At 44.0% G+C, this 18,604-nt stretch overlaps 1 long non-coding RNA gene across 2 annotated transcripts; it reads left to right on the forward strand.

Moving 5' to 3' along the window:
- The first annotated feature begins 4,477 nt into the window (after positions 1 to 4,477).
- LOC310842151 lies at positions 4,478 to 18,219 on the forward strand. 2 transcript variants are annotated; one of them, XR_014562934.1, is made up of 4 exons: positions 4,478 to 4,725; positions 5,305 to 5,727; positions 11,391 to 11,512; positions 17,609 to 18,219. It is a non-coding gene; the product is annotated as an uncharacterized lncRNA (long non-coding RNA). The 2 variants fall into 2 exon arrangements; XR_014562935.1 differs by lacking the exon at positions 17,609 to 18,219 and having other exon boundaries at positions 4,480 to 4,725; positions 11,391 to 11,831.
- Positions 18,220 to 18,604: the final 385 nt, after the last annotated feature.

Genomic DNA, 18,604 nt, shown 5'->3' on the forward strand with positions numbered 1-18,604 from the left:
TCCCAGGCCAGGCCAGGACAAGGCAAGGTGAGTGAGTTTCCCTGTTAAGGTAGAAGGAGAAAGACCACGGTCGTAATTTCATGATTTCTAGAATTCTTGGGGGAAACATATCAGATTCATAACAGGTTACAGTTGTCAAGTGCCTTACGATTGCAGTGCAGGCCCACACAGCTAGGAAAATAGGAAGGTGCCTTTTCGGGAGGGGAAGATGGCTGCCGAATGTTGAAGCAGAGTTTTGAGCTCTAAGGCCAACTCTAAGGCAAGTTTCTGCTCTATAACCAACCCTTAGCATTTGTTTTTATCCTCTCTTCCATTTTATTTCTTAACTCCTTTTAGTGCTTCGTTTTGTTGTTTTAATTTATTGTTTTATCTCATTGTTTTATTGTTCTAACTCCCCTAAACTGTGAGGCTGCATGAAGCGGGGCTGGGCTGAGCACTTTGCTAGGCAGTGCCAAATGCAAGGTCAAGCCAAAGTTTACAAGATACTAGTTATAAATTAAGGAAGAGAAACATCTTCATTATCAGAACTGTTGACGAGCGAGCCCAGGTGGCAGCTGCAGAGAGTCTCCAAAAACGCTCCCTTTTCTTTCATTCTGTCCCGACCTCTGCTGGGGTGAGAGGAAATCACAATACTGGTTTTGGGGGTGATTTTCCTATAGGCCCACCTCCCCTTGCAGGAGTCTCTCTCTTATATACAGCTCTTGAAGGAGCCCTTTTTCTCATCTGGCCATCTCCCTCCACTGCCTTTGCTACTCCCTTTCCCAGGCAGTGACCATGAGCAACTTCAGGTCCCTGTGGATCATCTTCCCTTCCATGGACTGAGGCTACTAGTCCTAGAATCCCAGGCAGGATTCAGAGGCTCTGGGCGTAATATCCACTGGGAAGAAGCCCTTCAAAGCCCTCTTCCTGAATGCCTGCAACACCCCTAGACACCAAGCCCCCAGTGGCCAAAGAGATGCTAAGGAAAAATTCTGCCTGGAAGAGGGTTTTGTTTTGTTTTCTCCTTTGGCCAGAGTCTGAAGTCACCCAATCTTGGGAAGATGCTGCGTGCCATTAATCTGTCCTGTCTTGAGTATCCTGTCTTTCAGGGCAGTAATTAAGTTGTACATCTTGGCTTGTGAAGCTATCAGCGAGGCAGCTGCACTAGCCAAGTTAGAAGTACATTTTCCTTTCACTGTTCTCTTTTCTAAATCACCTGCTTTTGTTGATGCCTTTGGCTCTCTGCGTTTTAGGAATAAAAAAAGGGGGGGGGCTTATTTTGGTTAAACGCTCTAGATTGAAGTAATACCACAAGCTTGGTAATAACCACATGTCCAGACTCTCATGTGACGCCATTGGTAAGGAGAGGAATGCCTACCAGGGCAGTTTGGGGAGGGTCTCACACACCTGCCCCTGAAACAGGGGTGGAGAAACCTGTGGCACTCCAGATTAGGAATGCAGTTCCAGGTGGGTTTGGGAGAGATCCCTGTTTGAAGCCCTGACAGTCAGTATCGGCAGTACTGAGCTACATGCAGCAATGGTCTGACTCAGGATAAGGCCACCTCCTATGTTCCCCTTGTACCTCTCTCAGCAGAAGTCATCCAACAGGGTGGTTAAGGCCAGTGAACTGGGCCAGTGTGGAGTAAAGGTTATAAATAAATAAATACATCAAGAGAGGCGAGAGGCATCCATTACCTGCCAGTTATTCTCTTCCCAGATCCCAGTTGGGTTCTCTAGATGGGAGGGAGCTTATCCCCAGGATAATGCCAACTCCTGACAACTTGCCCTAAAATGTGAATATGACATTCTTTAATTGCACAAATAAAGAGAAACAGGGCAGTGGGTGACCAGGGTCAGGGATGAGAAAATAATGACTGTTTGAACGTATGTATCATATGATGTGCAGTGTAATAAGAGACATGCTTACTCAGAAATAAGTCCTATTGGGTAAGTCTCCCTAGAGTGGCAATTCACAGGATTTCAGGACTAGGAAGTGGCTCCTTAAAGTTCATCTTGGGGTTTAAAGGTAATACAATTCCATTCAGCAACACTCCTTAAGCATGGCAAGAGAGAGAGAGAGAGAGAGAGAGAGAGAGAGAGAGAGAGAAAGAAAACTTTATTCACATTAGCCAATGGCCAAAGCAACAGTAAAACATCACAGTTTTAACTTAGTTGGTCTTTAAGGTCCTACTGGAAGGATTTTTTTTGTTTTGATCACAGTAATGGTTAGAGTGCTGACCTGGGAGAACAAGGTTCGGATTGTGGGAATCGTGCTTCCTAAATACTATGCAAAGTATTAATGTTGTAGTATAGAATTCTGTGATGTCATATGCCTGAGGGTGATCCCTGCCCCCGTTAGTTCAGTTATCGACTGTTCAGCCGCTCTGCAAATATTAGTCAGTCTCGGATGCAAAACCATGTAAATATGTTTTGGTAACATAAGTATTTCCTGCCTGTCTTGTACATTCAGTCTGACAAGAACACCAAGTAAAAGTCATGTGTTCTTTTTAAACTTTAAAACAAAAGTGTGTTGCATAGTGTGTATTGTTTTCACAGGAGCGGAAAAGGCATAGCTGTCAATTTCCTTATTTGGCAGGAAAGTCCCTTATCCCAGCGCTGTCCCTTATTGATGATGTCCCTTAAATTTCCTGGGTTTCATAGGAAGCAGCTCCTCTCCCTCCCTCCCTGCCGGCAAGGGAGGAGGGAGGCTCCAACTGTGTTGCTTGGCTGTGTTGCTCACCCAATAAGAAGTCTAAGAATGACTGGGGGGGTGGAGCTTGCATGCCTTGTGCCGATCAAATCGGCCGCATTGCCTGGGGACTCGCCTTTGCTCAGCGCTTCCCAGCGGAGAGGTGACAGTGGTTTTCCTTGCTGCATCCCCTTTGCCGGGTTGCTGCGCTGTGGGAACCACCGCTTGAGGCTTCATTTGGCTGCTGGCTGGGCTTTCTGCCTTTGGCTTGGAGGGGCTCAGAAGTTGAACATACCTGTGTTGGAAAATCCCTTTTTTTGGCTGCTGATCCCTTATTTTCAAGGCTGATGGTCCCTTATTTTCAAATCTGTAAGTTGACAGCCACACAGATCCCGCCCATGTTCCTGAAGCTCACCTTGGGCGAGTCTTTGCCTCACACAGGATCAAATGGGGGCGGGAGAACCACCTTGAGCTCCTTGGGGGGAAAGGTGGCATATAAACATAAGAAATTAATTAATGGATTGATTAATAAGGCTCCTTCGGTATTGAAATAACTGCGCTAGAACACTAATGAAAACAAAACTCCATCATGGAAGGTCAAATTCAAACGAATGCTGGGCAAAATCCAGGACAGGGCTTGCTTAATTTTTGTCAGAGGGAGGAGAGGTTTACAAGGCAATTGGTACCCCCCCCCCCCCGGTTTGATATGAACTCAGAGCCTGAGGTGAAGCTACAGTTCTAGGGGAAAATGAAGTGGGAAAACTACCTTTCTTTTTCTTGAAAATATCTGTGGTATACCATTGATTTCCGTTCTCTAGGCCTGAAGGTTTCGGTGGGTTTTTTAAAAGTGTTTTTAATAGGCAACGTTAGGAGCAATTTGAAATGAAAGCTTTAAAAAAACCTCTCAGGGGTATTAACTATTCTCAGAGCAATCAATTCTCACCAGGAAAAGAAAGAAAGCTATACAATCTTTTCCATTTCTTTTTTTTAAAAAAACTGAAGTAAATGCACAGAAATTCCTCAGAGCTACATGTTCTCTGCATCATTTTGAAATTTTAAAAGGCAGCAGGAGATCAGTGTACATAAAGGGCACAATAATAATGATATTTTTCTGAAATTCTCCATAAGTCATGACAGCTAAATAGTCAAGTAATGGCCAAAGTTTTGGCACGGGGAGAAGAAAGTGTGTTTGTGCACACCTTGGGACCTCAGAAGAGGGAATGGGAATAGGGACTGGAACAGGGGTGTCTGAACACCCACACATACCAATTGACAAAAAAGACTGTCATAGTAGTCAAGCATGATTCATGAAGGCCATATTCATGTCATATATTTAAAGCACTATGATACCATCTTAAACAATCATGGCTCCCCCCAAAGAATTCTGGGAGCTGTAGGCTGTTAAAGGTGGCAAGAGCTGTTAGGAGACCCCTATTCTCCTATAAGAGCAGCTATTTCTGAACTGGTTTCCCAATCTATTCCTCTTTCCAGGGAATTCTGGAAACCGTAGCTCTGTATGCTATTCTAGGCTGCATCAACAGAAGTATAGTGCCCAGATTAAGGAAGTAATAGAACCAGTCTATTCTGCTGTGGTCAGAGCTCCCCTGAAGTTCCGGTGTCCAGTTTTGGGCACCAAAATTTAAGAAGAATGTTGACAAGGTGAAACATGAGCAGAGGAGGGCAACCAAGATGATCAAGGGTCTGGAAACCAAGCCTCATGAGGAACAGTTGAGGGAGTTGGGTTTATTTAGCCTGGAAAAGAGAAGACTGAGAAGGAGATATGATAGCCATCTTCAAAGATGGGTCTTCTCTTCGTTTTTATAGAGACACATTCAATCACATTAACTTTTATCTGCAATCTGAATGAGGACCCACTGAGGCAGAGACTTATCATCTCCTCAGTGAACCAGTGATGGCTGGTGCCTGTTGGGATTGGTAGGCAAGGAGGCCAACTGCAGGTGGCGCCAGAGCCAATGACAGGTGGAGCCAACCAATTCTACTTTGTCCCCATCCTCTTCCTCCCTGCTGAGGTTTACAAGGATAACAAGGAGACTAAGGTGGGGGAAGCTGACTGGTTACCAGATAGGCAGATGAGGGGCTGGATAAGGGCAGACCGAGCTTTATCTATGTTATTTATTATTTTAGATATATATACTGCCAACTCAAGTCACACCCACACCATACATTTGTCCTTCCAGAAGAAGCAGTTCTTGGCTCTTCATAACATTCTTATATAGAAGCAGAAGAAAACTGTATAATTCTTGGGCTTGCCCCTGAACTGTGGAAGGGCCAAGACCCATGATTTGCAAAATGCAACAGATGTAGTCCTTCTTTTTAAAAAACCCCACAGGATATAACAAGAACATTATGAATGGCATAATGTGGGCAGCGACCCCCAACGGAACTTACACAGACACTTTTATTCTTTGGAACCAGTCGAACGAAAGGGGCATAATTAAACATGCACCACACAGTTTGCCCTACACGTAGATGCTGAGCTCCCCAGGTAACTAATTAAATGGATTGTAAGATTCCTCAACGTTTCTGGAGCCTCAGAGAATGAAAGAAAAAGCCAGAGGGGAGGCTTCTGGATCTTGCTCTGCCTGCCTTGACCCCACTTTCTACTTCCTCCGCAGGTTATTGTTCCCGGAGCTTTCGGTCTTCCGATATTGCTGTCCTTTTCTTCTGCGTTCAGAGTCTGCCGTTTACACATAGGACAGAAGTGAAGGCATACTGAATATTTGAAATGGCATCCTGTTGGCTCTACTAGGCTGTTCTCTGAACCTCCCAGAGAGGTAGAGAGGGGGGAAATGGAGAAGCACAGGACTCCCTGGCGCCCTACTTTTTGGAGGCCACACCTCTATTGGAAGACACCATCTGACTGAAGAGCTGCCATGTTTAAAGCTAAAGAACTATAGCAAGGGAGAGCAGGAGAGGCCTAGTAGTCCCTCATCACCTGGACCATCACCTGGACCATCACCTGGACCAAGAAGGTACATCGGTCACCTGGCCACTTGTCTCACTGTGGTGAAATAGATTATATTTCTATTTCAATTCTAGTAAGTATTTCTACATTTACACTTACGCGTATTATTATTATTATTATTATTATTATTATTATTATTATTATATTGCCCTATACCCAGGGGTCTCAGGGTGGTTCACAGAATAAAATCAAAATATGAAACCACAAAATACATAATCAAAATGAAAACAATAACCCAATAAACTCCCCCCAAAAAACCCCACATTTTATAAGGGCATAGGATGTAATCAGATCAACCAAAGGCCTGATTAAAAAGGAATGTTTTTGCCTGGTGCCTAAAGGTGTATAATGAACGATGAACTTCCCTGGGGAGAGCATTCCACTTCAAGCAAATACCTTTCTTTGTCCTTTTTTGAGGGAAAGGGGATAATTGTCTAAGTGGGTATCAGATCTGCTTCATAGGCTGACACTTTGTACACAGTTGCTTGGCTGCCTATGACCTCACTCTAGCCGTGGTATGGGGTCAGTGGACTAGGGGGACTAGGGTAGCCCCCTAAACCTTCCCCTGGCACATCCTTCCGGGAAGCTTCTGCCCAGCAGAATGAGAGAGGCATGATGCTCGCAGGAACAACATCGCTGCCACTCCCAATCACCCTTGCAAGCTGGCACTTCTGGCCCTAACTGTTCTCCTACGAAAAAATTCACTGCACGTCACTGACCGTTCCACTGTTGAACAGCTCTTGCTGTCAGAAAGTTCTTCCTGGTGTTTACTCAGAATCTCCTTTCTTGTAACTTGAAGCCATTGGTTTGAGTCCTACCCTCTAGAGCAGAGTGGCTAGGGAAACCCAGCCAGATGGGCGGGCTATAAATAATAAATTATTATTATTATTATAACAAGCTTGCTCCACCTTTTGTTAGGTAAACGATGTGTTTCCATGGGAGTCGATTGTTAAGACGATCTTCCTTAAATCTTCTGAATGGCCAATGAATTTCAGACCGATCTAGCTGTGTGTGTAAGTTAGGCCTGCCATATGCCTGGGTTTCCCCAGACACATCCAGGAATTGGGCAGCAAAATGGCATCGGGGGGTGGGGCAGGGTTTTCACTGAATCGGCAAAATGTCTGGGAAAACCAGGAAAAGCTCAACCATTTTATCTTGATTTTCACTTTGAGGAATCTGGCAACCCTAAGTAAAACAATAGATTACAGTATTTGAGTGGATCACAGATGATGATGATAATGATGATGAATAGATTTAGTCTAGATTCTGTGACCCACAAGGTGGGTATAGTTATTTGATGCACACTTAAAAACCCTGCTCTTGATTACGTTATCCATTACGTTTCTTCTCTACACATGCCCAGGTGAAGGAAGAAGGAAGTGGTAATTATGATCTCAGTATGGTGGCGCTGTGGGTTAAATCACAGAGCCTAGGACTTGCCGATCAGAAGGTCGGCGGTTCGAATCCCCGCGACGGGGTGAGCTCCCGTTGCTCGGTCCCTGCTCCTGCCAACCTAGCAGTTCAAAAGCACGTCAAAGGGCAAGCAGATAAATAGGTACCGCTCCGGCGGGAAGGTAAACGGCATTTCCATGCGCTGCTCTGGTTCACCAGAAGCGGCTTAGTCATGCTGGCCACATGACCCAGAAGCTGTACGCCGGCTCCCTCGGCCAATAAAGCGAGATGAGTGCCGCAACCCCAGAGTCGGCCACGACTAGACCTAATGGTCAGGGGTCCCTTTACCTTATGTGCCCATCCACTAATGTCATTAGGCAGGTATGCAGATACCTCTCCTCCATTGCTGAGACTACCTACATATGTTTTCAGATGGTCACACTGCAGGGTAACACAGAAGCAATCTACAAGCTTTTATTTCCAGATGAAACTAGTTTCTCAAGCAGCCAAAAAAAAAAAAAAATGCAATAGATCTAGCCTCTGTGTGTGTGGACTACATAGGAAAAAGAAGTACTCAGACTCCATTGATTATAGAATAAAACCTGTGTCCACAGCCTTATTTTTAAGCAGAATTACTGAATTACACACCAGCCACAGATCTGGGGTCAGTAGACTTCCTGCTGCAGTTGATGTCATCTCTGAATCTGATTCTTTCACTGGCTTACGGACAACTCCAGCCAATTTGAATTAGTATGCTTGTGAATGAGCTGTTCCTCATGTTTCTCATCATGAGTCAGTGCGGCCCAGGTTCTAACAGATGGCTCTGAGAGCAGTGGGATCCTTTGCAAGCCTACAGGCAATCTGAGCAGTCGTATAAAGATTTATTTAACAAGCACTTAACCACCTTGGAAATGTTTGCTAAATGAACTTCCACATGGGCGATTACATATAGGAGTGCACGAGTCATATTCCGGATGCGCTGAGATTTTAAAACGAGTTCCTACACATCCGGCCACCTCAACATTTAACATATGGAAAATAAAATAAAAAGAAGCAAGCACATTAAAAATATATTTAAAAAGTAACAGAATATCAGGCTACAGGGACAAAAGGCTGACGTTCGGCCTGCTGTTTCCAGCATATAAGCAGTTATAAAGGTGCGTGGGGATCAACTTGATATTTCAGAAGTTTGGCCAATGAGCTGGTATTGACTTTAGGAGAATGGAAGGAACATTGTCCCCTGGTCGGTAGTGGCCAAACCTGTCTACACTTGGGGCCAAATTAATGGTTTCAGTATAACACGCAGCAACAAAAATGCTATTTTATGGCCTTGCAGAGTAAGGACATGACCTTTTCTCAAGGCTTTTGTTTAGCCAGTGGCTAAAAGATGGTTCTGCAGGGGGCATTAACAGCGACCAGAGAAGTTTTCCATCTGTGGTCTGTAGACCACTGGTGGTCTGAAGCTCTATTCAGGCAGTCCATAGAAAAGCTAAACATCAGGAAGAACTTTCTGACTACTGTTCAACAGTGGAATGGAATCTCTCGGGAGGCGGTGGACTCTCCTTGCTTGGAGGTTTTTAAGAAGAGGTTGGATGGTCATCTGTCATGGTTGGACTAGATGACCCTCAGGGTCCCTTCCAACTCAACTATTGTGTTGTTTATTTTGATAGCCATCTATTGCTGAGTAACAGAATGTTTCTCTATGATTAATAATCCTGCACTTCTCTGTCTCCCTCCCTTTCTCACTTTGCTGTCTCAAAATGATATTAGAAAAATGGCATAGAGGAGCCAAAAAAGTGACAGATATGTGTGGTTGCCTGTGAACTGTTTGTCCGCACAGACCCACATCACCTGTAATTTTTGGGTCGCTCCCTTCATCATTGCATTAATTACGTACCACTATTAATGAGATCCCATGGTACCTGTTGGGTGCATGCTATTAGCTGATTAATATGCACTGGCTGGCATCTAATCCTCAAAAGTCAATTGAATATCATTTTCTTTGCCAGCTTCTTCATGCCCAAAGCCTGGCAGAGGCCCACTAAATTAGAGAGAGACTTAATTGATCTTCATTGAAATTCTTGGCTTAGAGGAATCTGGATGTAATGTTATGTTACTGCCGAGTTGAAAAGGCTCCTTTTCAAAACGGCTAAGGTACAACTTGTTCATCATTCACAACAAGCAAATTTTCAGATTAAATAATTTTTTTTATATAGTTTTCCAGATGCTTCCTCTACCCTTATTCATTTATTTGCTCATTTTATTTTGCATTGTAAACATGCAGTTATTCCAGTTCTCTTAAGAGTGGAGCCAGACTTCTTTCATTTTTGCAAAATAAAAATACCAATGTGGTTCCTATGAGAGTAAGAAATACGCAGTAGTGGTTCCTGCTAGTAATGCCCAGTTAGTCATGCCCATTAACTTCTGTTGGTCTACTTTGAGTAGGACTAGCATTGAACACCACCCATTCACAAGTTTTTAACGTGTGATATTTTACTGTATTTTTGGTTTTTATGGAAGCTGCCCAAAGTGGCTGGGGAGGCCCAGCCAGATGGGTGGGGTATAAATAATAAATTATTATTATTATTATTATTATTATTATTATTATTATTATTATTATTATTCAATCCCATTTGCATTTTAAGGCAAATTTAAGAGTTTGGATTTGATATCCCGCCTTTCACTCCCCTTCAGGAGTCTCAAAGCGGCTAACATCCTTCTTTCCCTTCCTCCCCCACAACAAACACTCTGTGAGGTGAGTGAGGCTGAGAGACTTCAAAGAAGTGTGACTGGTCCAAGGTCACCCAGCAGCTGCATGTGGAGGAGCGGAGACACGAACCCGGTTCCCCAGATTACAAGACTACCGCTCTTAACCACTACACCACATTGGCTCTCAAATTTCCCTATTTTGTACTTTCTGAAACAATATGCAGAACGAAACACAGCTGTTCTTCGAAATTTGCTCTTCTCTGAATTTTGCAGCACAGTTTTGCAGCCAAATAATATATACCAAAATGCACATGCTAGGGCAAATTATGAATACAAATGAATGTTTGGCCCCATGTACCAATGGAATGCAGCTCCTAAAAGATTCCCCAGGAAGGAAGAATGCAACTGAAAAATGCATCAAAGCTCAACTAAAGATGGATGTCTATTTTAAATAAGCTTCATAGGTTATCATCTTTGGCCTTGTGGTGTGGGGGATGTATTGATATTATCTTTGTACACTTTCCCCCTTGCTTGAGAATTGAAAATTGAAAAGCCGAATCACCAATTTCCATAGCAACTTTGGATCCTGGCTATTTGATACTTTTTTTAATTCCTTCATTATCTTTTTGTTCTTAATGAAAGGCTTAGACCTCGGAGATACATTTAGACTGCTGCCATTGCATAAGCCTTCGTATGAGCGTGTGTAGGAAGAGGGGGCAAGCAATAGTAGGCATGGGCACCAGACACTGGGGACAGCTTACCCAGAGCCCCTGAAAAGATCAAGCCAGTCATTTATTTTATCCTGGTGGTGTCCTGTTATCAATTACAAAAGGTGAAATGAACACTAGACATTGATCACAGTGACTAGGTGGCACTCTTCAGCGAGTCTGTTTTCAGATTATGTCCAGCTCTAGTGGCGCAGCAGTAAAACTGCTAGCACATTTAAGAAGCTAAGCAGGGTCTGCTAAGGTTTTTGATTGGATGGGGAACCACGTGTTGAGATTCCTGCATTGCAGGGGGTTGGATTAGATGACCCTCCAGGTGCCTTCAGCGCTACGATTCTAGGAGTAAAAATAACATATGGAAATGCATTACTGTGTATTGTTAGAATTCCTGATCTATGATTGCAGTCATGGGATTGTTGTCTTTCACATGACGGTGTATGTTTTGACTCCACAGAGTGGGATGTGACAGAGACAGGATGTTTGTGTTACTGTGTTTCCTGAAGTGGGACTATTGTCCTCTTGTTCTTTTTCTCTTTGCTGTCTGATGCTAGAGAGAGAGGGAGCCATGTTGCAGTGCTCCGTGTGTGTTTATATGTAAATAAAGTAGATTAGCCAAAATGCTGAGTTGCTGAGGTCTGTCACGCGAGATGCGCAAACTCAGTGGATCCCTAAGTGTGCCAGTGTCAGTTGGAATCAGTCACTGTGATGTTCAGGCAGAAGAAAACTTTTGAAGCTCCCGGACAATCGACCAGGAGGAAGAGAACATGCCATTTGGGCATGTGTCTCTGCCATGGTCCTACTCAAGTGTAGGCTGAACTCCTAACATATTAAGGGAAGTTGCATATTGGAATTTGGACCCAAATGCTGATGGATTTTCACAAGGACTTTTTCCCCCTTCTTCATTTTAAAGACAAATTCGGGAAAATGATGTGGAAATGTAGAGAACTGAACTGAAGACTGGAAGGATGAGAACCTGGGAGAAGCAAAACTGACCGTTTCCCCGTCTCTATTGTAGAAGCAGCACCAGTAATAGTAAGGCAGCAACCGGGCATTAACTTATCAGATGGCACCCCACACCTCCCCTCTTCCTTCACCCTCCATTGTTCCCAACCAGCATCATGGACAGGGCATCATGTAGGACAGAAACGTAGATGCTACTATATGAGCCGGTTAACTAACAGGGATGGGGGAAGAGTTTACACCGACACCTCCAGCTTCTTAGGACTGCCTAAAGATTTCCATAACTTGAGAATTTCATTGTGAATCAGTGTTAACTTTAAAATGGAAGGGAAAATGTCAAAAAGAAAAAGAAAGCCACTCAAGTGACTCCTGCCAATCTGGGAATTTTGCCATATATATATATATATATATATTTGCTTTCGTAGATTTTCACGGGTACAGGAATGCAGGTTTTGGTGTCCTCGGGTGTCTTCCCGTGTAAAAGTTGGGGTGTCTAGGCGACGTTTCGACGAGGTCTCACTCGTCATCTTCAGGCTGGTGCTTTCGGCTTCTTGTTACTGGAACAGAGCGGGATCTCAATGTTTGAGTTCCTATAAATACTGTAGAGGGGGTGTGGTGTCTAGCCTCCAATGTTCTGGGCAGAGAGGAAGTTCCCAGGCTAGTGTGCCTTTTCTTCTTTTGTTCCTTAATTACTTGAGAGATACCTTGAGTGATTTCTTGAGTGATATCCTGAGTACCACTTAGGTGGGTCATTAGGTGTGGATTAGTTGCTAAAGTCTTTGTGTCTTGACCTCTTGAACTTTGTGAAGAGTTTTCCTGAGAAGATGGCTGTATTGCACTTAGTTGTGCTTTGGCTTGGCTTCGTGTATAGGGGCGAGCTGTGGTTTTGTGGCTTGTGTCAGCCAGATCTGTGTAGGGATTGCAGGGGGGTGCAGCATCCGGAGGTGCCACCATGGATTGGCTACTGGATGGTGTCAGTAATTCATCTGTGGAGAGGGTCTGGGTTTGGGTCTGGTGTGGTTGATTGGTGTTGGCGTTCTGTGTGCCTCTGGATCTGGTGTCAGTTTTTGTGGGGAGGGCTAATTTCCAGATGTCTGGCAAGCGGGATGTGTCGTCACGCTTGTTCATGTTGTGAGGGTGTTTCTCTATCTCGATGGCTTCCATGATTATTCTCTTGTGGTGATGTTCCGTGTTAAAGAGCAATTTGGAATCTGCAAAATTAATTTCGTGTCCTGTTTCTTTCATGTGTTGGAAAAGAGAGGAAGTTTTTTCTTCTTTTTTGACGGCATTCTTGTGTTCTGCGATACGTGCATTTATTCGTCTGTTTGTTTGTCCAATGTACGTGGCTGGGCAGACTTTGCAGGGTATTTCATAGATCCCTTGGTTTTCCAACTGGATTTTATCCTTGGGGTTTCTGAGGATATTGGCTATTTTTTGGTTGGTGCAAAAGGCTGTTTTGATATTGTGTTTATGGAGGATTTTGCTAATTTTATCTGTAGTGCCCTTGATATAAGGAAGGAGGGCCATGCCATTGTTTTCTTCTGTGTCTTGGTTTTTGGGGGGTGTTTCCTTTTGGATTAGCTTCGTAATCCTGTTTTGCTGGTATCCATTGGCAATTAACACATTTGAGAGATTCTGTAACTCAGTTGTCAAGTGGTCTTTGTCAGCCAGGCGTTTGGTTCTGGAGATGAGAGTCTTGGCTACGGAGTTTATTTGTGCAGGGTGGTGGTGTGATTGTGCATGTAAGTAGCGGTTGGTGTGTGTTTTTTTCTGGTAGATAGTGTGTCCTAGGGAGCCATCAGGTTTTTTGTAGATTAGGACGTCAAGGAAGGGAAGTTGGTTGTTGGCTTCTATTTCCATAGTGAATTGTATTTTGGGGTGTAAGTTGTTGAGATGTGTGAGGAAGCTATCCAGTTTTTCCTTCCCGTGTAAAGAAGCAAAACCTACATCCTAATGACCTACTTGTGAGCTTCGATGTTGTATCTCTCTTCACACAAGTGCCCATTAATGAAGCCTTGACAGCTATTCAAAACAAATACAATCCCCCCGAATACATCTTGGACCTGACCAACCACTGCCTAACCAACACGTACTTCATCCACAATGGACAAAGATACAAACAGATAGAAGGAGCACCTATGGGATCACCCCTCTCACCGGTCATCGCAAACCTGTACATGGAACACTTTGAAACCAATGCTTTAGACAAGTCAGAACACAAACCCAAACTTTGGCTCAGATATGTTGACGACACCTTTGTAATTTGGCCACACGGGAAGGAAAAACTGGATAGCTTCCTCACACATCTCAACAACTTACACCCCAAAATACAATTCACTATGGAAATAGAAGCCAACAACCAACTTCCCTTCCTTGACGTCCTAATCTACAAAAAACCTGATGGCTCCCTAGGACACACTATCTACCAGAAAAAAACACACACCAACCGCTACTTACATGCACAATCACACCACCACCCTGCACAAATAAACTCCGTAGCCAAGACTCTCATCTCCAGAACCAAACGCCTGGCTGACAAAGACCACTTGACAACTGAGTTACAGAATCTCTCAAATGTGTTAATTGCCAATGGATACCAGCAAAACAGGATTACGAAGCTAATCCAAAAGGAAACACCCCCCAAAAACCAAGACACAGAAGAAAACAATGGCATGGCCCTCCTTCCTTATATCAAGGGCACTACAGATAAAATTAGCAAAATCCTCCATAAACACAATATCAAAACAGCCTTTTGCACCAACCAAAAAATAGCCAATATCCTCAGAAACCCCAAGGATAAAATCCAGTTGGAAAACCAAGGGATCTATGAAATACCCTGCAAAGTCTGCCCAGCCACGTACATTGGACAAACAAACAGACGAATAAATGCACGTATCGCAGAACACAAGAATGCCGTCAAAAAAGAAGAAAAAACTTCCTCTCTTTTCCAACACATGAAAGAAACAGGACACGAAATTAATTTTGCAGATTCCAAATTGCTCTTTAACACGGAACATCACCACAAGAGAATAATCATGGAAGCCATCGAGATAGAGAAACACCCTCACAACATGAACAAGCGTGACGACACATCCCGCTTGCCAGACATCTGGAAATTAGCCCTCCCCACAAAAACTGACACCAGATCCAGAGGCACACAGAACGCCAACACCAATCAACCACACCAGACCCAAACCCAGACCCTCTCCACAGATGAATTACTGACACCATCCAGTAGCCAATCCATGGTGGCACCTCCGGATGCTGCACCCCCCTGCAATCCCTACACAGATCTGGCTGACACAAGCCACAAAACCACAGCTCGCCCCTATACACGAAGCCAAGCCAAAGCACAACTAAGTGCAATACAGCCATCTTCTCAGGAAAACTCTTCACAAAGTTCAAGAGGTCAAGACACAAAGACTTTAGCAACTAATCCACACCTAATGACCCACCTAAGTGGTACTCAGGATATCACTCAAGAAATCACTCAAGGTATCTCTCAAGTAATTAAGGAACAAAAGAAGAAAAGGCACACTAGCCTGGGAACTTCCTCTCTGCCCAGAACATTGGAGGCTAGACACCACACCCCCTCTACAGTATTTATAGGAACTCAAACATTGAGATCCCGCTCTGTTCCAGTAACAAGAAGCCGAAAGCACCAGCCTGAAGATGACGAGTGAGACCTCGTCGAAACGTCGCCTAGACACCCCAACTTTTACACGGGAAGACACCCGAGGACACCAAAACCTGCATATATATATATATATATATATATATATATATATATATATAATCTTGGCAGATTTTACACCTCCTATTACCCACTTTCAGTTTAAGCAGCTTTGGTGGTTGCGTGGGTTCTGGACAAAACCCTCCCCACCTCAGAAGATAATCAAGTATCAGTTGTTCGCAAAGGGCCAGCAGGAAAGATTTCCAATAAGGGAGATTTTGTTAAGCTGAAACGTCGTTTTCCTCTTCCGTGATTTCACTGTATCTCAATCCCATCAATCTTTTCATTTGATTGTACCCTAGGGCGTCTTCATATGGGCTTATATAGGACTTGTTTTCTCCACTGTGATATTCCCCAGCCCTGTTCAGGAACAGACTCATGAGCAAGACCAAAACATGAACAGCACCACTCTGTCACACATACTGGGCAGTCCTGTCTCCCAACCTCCTTCATAAGGGAAAATGTTTTGGGGAGAGGGCAAGGGGGGGGAGGGCGACAAGGCGGATTTGTTCTGATTTCCTTTATAAAAAAGTAGATATTTTCTTCTTTTTGCAGGAAGGAACATCAAACAGATATCAGGGAAGTTTTTAACGTGTGATATTTTACTGTATTTTTGGTTTTTATGGAAGCCGCCCAGAGTGGCTGGGGAGGCCCAGCCAGATGGGCGGGGTATAAATAATAAATTATTATTATTATTATTATTATTATTATTATTATTATTATTATATCAGTTAATGTTTTGTACTGCTGCCTCAAACAATGAGCAATATGAAGAATTTCCCTGGTTTCCTATAGTTTTGTGTGGGATGTGTGTGTGTGTGTGTGGTTTTGTCACTCAGCATGGATTAGCATTCTGATTTTTACTCTCTTGGTGTGGTCCTACGAGTTCTCTCTCATCCATTTTTTAGATGCATATGTCAGCCCAATTTGTTCATAAATGTGATACACACACACACACACACTCAGAACATTTAGACGGTTCAAATTAAATTAAGCCTATTGTAATGAATTTAGCTTGATGTTCACTAATCATATGTATAGCCAAGACAACAGGCCCATTCTTGCCTGCGCTATTTATAGTTCCCACCCACTGCGTGACAGATTAAAGACAAGCAGTAATCTAATACCGCTTATCTGAGCAAACAACAACAAAAACAGAAGCGGCAAGTTTGTTTGGTTATTGTTTTTTAAAAATATATATAAAAAGGATAGTTTGATGCTAGGATGTATATTGCATGCATATACGTGATAGGAGACCTGAATGTGGTTGAAGCCAGAAAGATTTAGGATTGTATCCAACTAACAGTGTAATCCTAAATACGCCTGCTCAGAAGTTAGTCCTACTGAATTATTTGGGGCTTATCACAGTAGTAGTAGTAGTGGTAGTAGTAATTTTATTACTTATACCCCGCCCATCTGGCGGGGTTTCCGGTTACTTAAGCTTCAGGTTGCAGACTCTGCTAACCCAGAAATAGTACCTCAGGTTAAGAACTTTGCTTCAGGATGAGAACAGAAATTGTGCTCCGGTGGCGCGGCGGCAGCGGGAGGCCCCATTAGCTAAAGTGGTGCTTCAGGTTAAGAACAGTTTCAGGTTAAGAACGGACCTCCGGAACGAATTAAGTACTTAACCCGAGGTACCACTGTATTAAAACCATGATAAAACACCATACATTAAAAACTTCCCTAAACAGGGCTGCCTTCCGATGTCTTCTAAAGGTCAGATAGTTGTTTATTTCTTTGACATCTGATGGGAGGTGTTCCACAGGGCGGGCGCCACTACCAATAAGGCCCTCTGCCTGTTTCCCTGTAACTTTGCTTCTCACAGGGAGGGAACCACCAGAAGGCCCTTGGCGCTAGACCTCAGTGTCCTGGCTGAACACTGGAGGTGGAGACACTCCTTCAGGTATACTGGGCCGAGGCCGTTTAGTTAGGGGGGGGGTTATGAGTTGTAGCCTTTGCCCAACTTGGAGCAGACCTGTTGACCACCTGCAGAGTGTGTTCCCATGATTCCCGAACCAGGCGCATGCACCAACACCAGGCGCCAGAGCGCTTGCAGAGGGCAGAATGAGAAGGTTGCCTAGCTGTTGCAAAGCCTTGAGTGGCTTTCTGTGGTGTCTTTACATGGTGGGGTGTGAAGGGTGAACAGAGCTCTATGCTCCAGGTTGGGCACCATCCAGGCTGGATAGCTCAGTGGTTAGAGCATGGGACTCTTAATCTCAGGCTGTGGGTTCAAACCCCACATTGGGTGGAAGATTCTTATATTGCAGGATGAGCCTTATGGCTCCTCCCAACTCTACAATTCTATGAATAGCAACATCCAGCCATAGATATCCACACTGGCTCTTTTGGTAATTGTTAATTAGGTTTGCAAGTGCAAAAGGCTAATGCTCCTGCCATAGCTGCATATAATGATTTTCGCTTGGCCTTATTTTCAGCCTATTGCCAAGCTCAGTAGCTCTGCGGAACGTACAGAAACATTATGCATTCCTCTCCATGTCGGCCATCATCTGGGCAAGCGTCAGCCTTGAAAAATGCCTATGCTAAAGAGTTTGCTTACTTGCAGCTTGGGTCTTCGCTTAGTTGTGCCTGAAATTAAATGCACAGAAATCTGCAGGCAGACAAAAAAAACCCCAACAGCAACAAGAAAAGAAATACAATATCGGGTGGCACACAACCTCTAATTATTCAGATTTGTTACTTGATAAATAAGGTGTCAGTCTAAACTGAAGGGAAAATGGATTGAATTTTTTTCTTCATTTCGTTATGTTATAAAGCCATGTCCATATGCCATTTATCAGTTGTCTGATAGCTTTGGGCCACGGCATACTTTTCCCCAGAACAGTATGTCTCGTAAGTCTCTCGGCAGTTTGTTTTTCTGTTGGGTGTTTTTATTATTAATAATAATCACCAAAGTCTGTGCACAGCAGTCTGAGATGCATTCTTGCCCCCTGCCCAGCCCCTGCCCAGCCCCCCCCCCCCGCACTTGGGAAACTCCAGTCCCATCAACTGAGGGAGAGTCAAAAAGGCTGGGCTGGATTTCAGGACTTTAGGAAAGTGTTCTCAAACTCCTCACAGCTGAGATTCGATTGATGGCTCTGTGGCCAGAGTGCAACTATTGAGAAACAGAAGGAGGGGAGGAAGGAGCATGCTCAATGGGGACCCCCAAGGTTTGCGAACTGTTAACGGAGTAATCCGAGGGCTCCCTTGAACAAAAAGCAAGGACATCAACCAGGAATATTGGAGCAAAATAGCTGCCAGTAGGCTTGGTCTTTTTTGAAACTGTCGCGACAGGACTCCCACTCACAGCAAGACGAAACAAGATGGAAGCCCTGAACAAAAGAAGACCCCAACTTTTATTAGCTCCTAATCCCCATGCTACACCCCTAAGACTACATCATTGATACATCACAAAAAGGAGGGGTTTAGGGAGA

Source organism: Podarcis gaigeae (assembly GCF_964106915.1).
Source record: "Podarcis gaigeae genome assembly, chromosome: 3".
In the NCBI taxonomy this organism is placed as follows: domain Eukaryota; kingdom Metazoa; phylum Chordata; class Lepidosauria; order Squamata; family Lacertidae; genus Podarcis; species Podarcis gaigeae.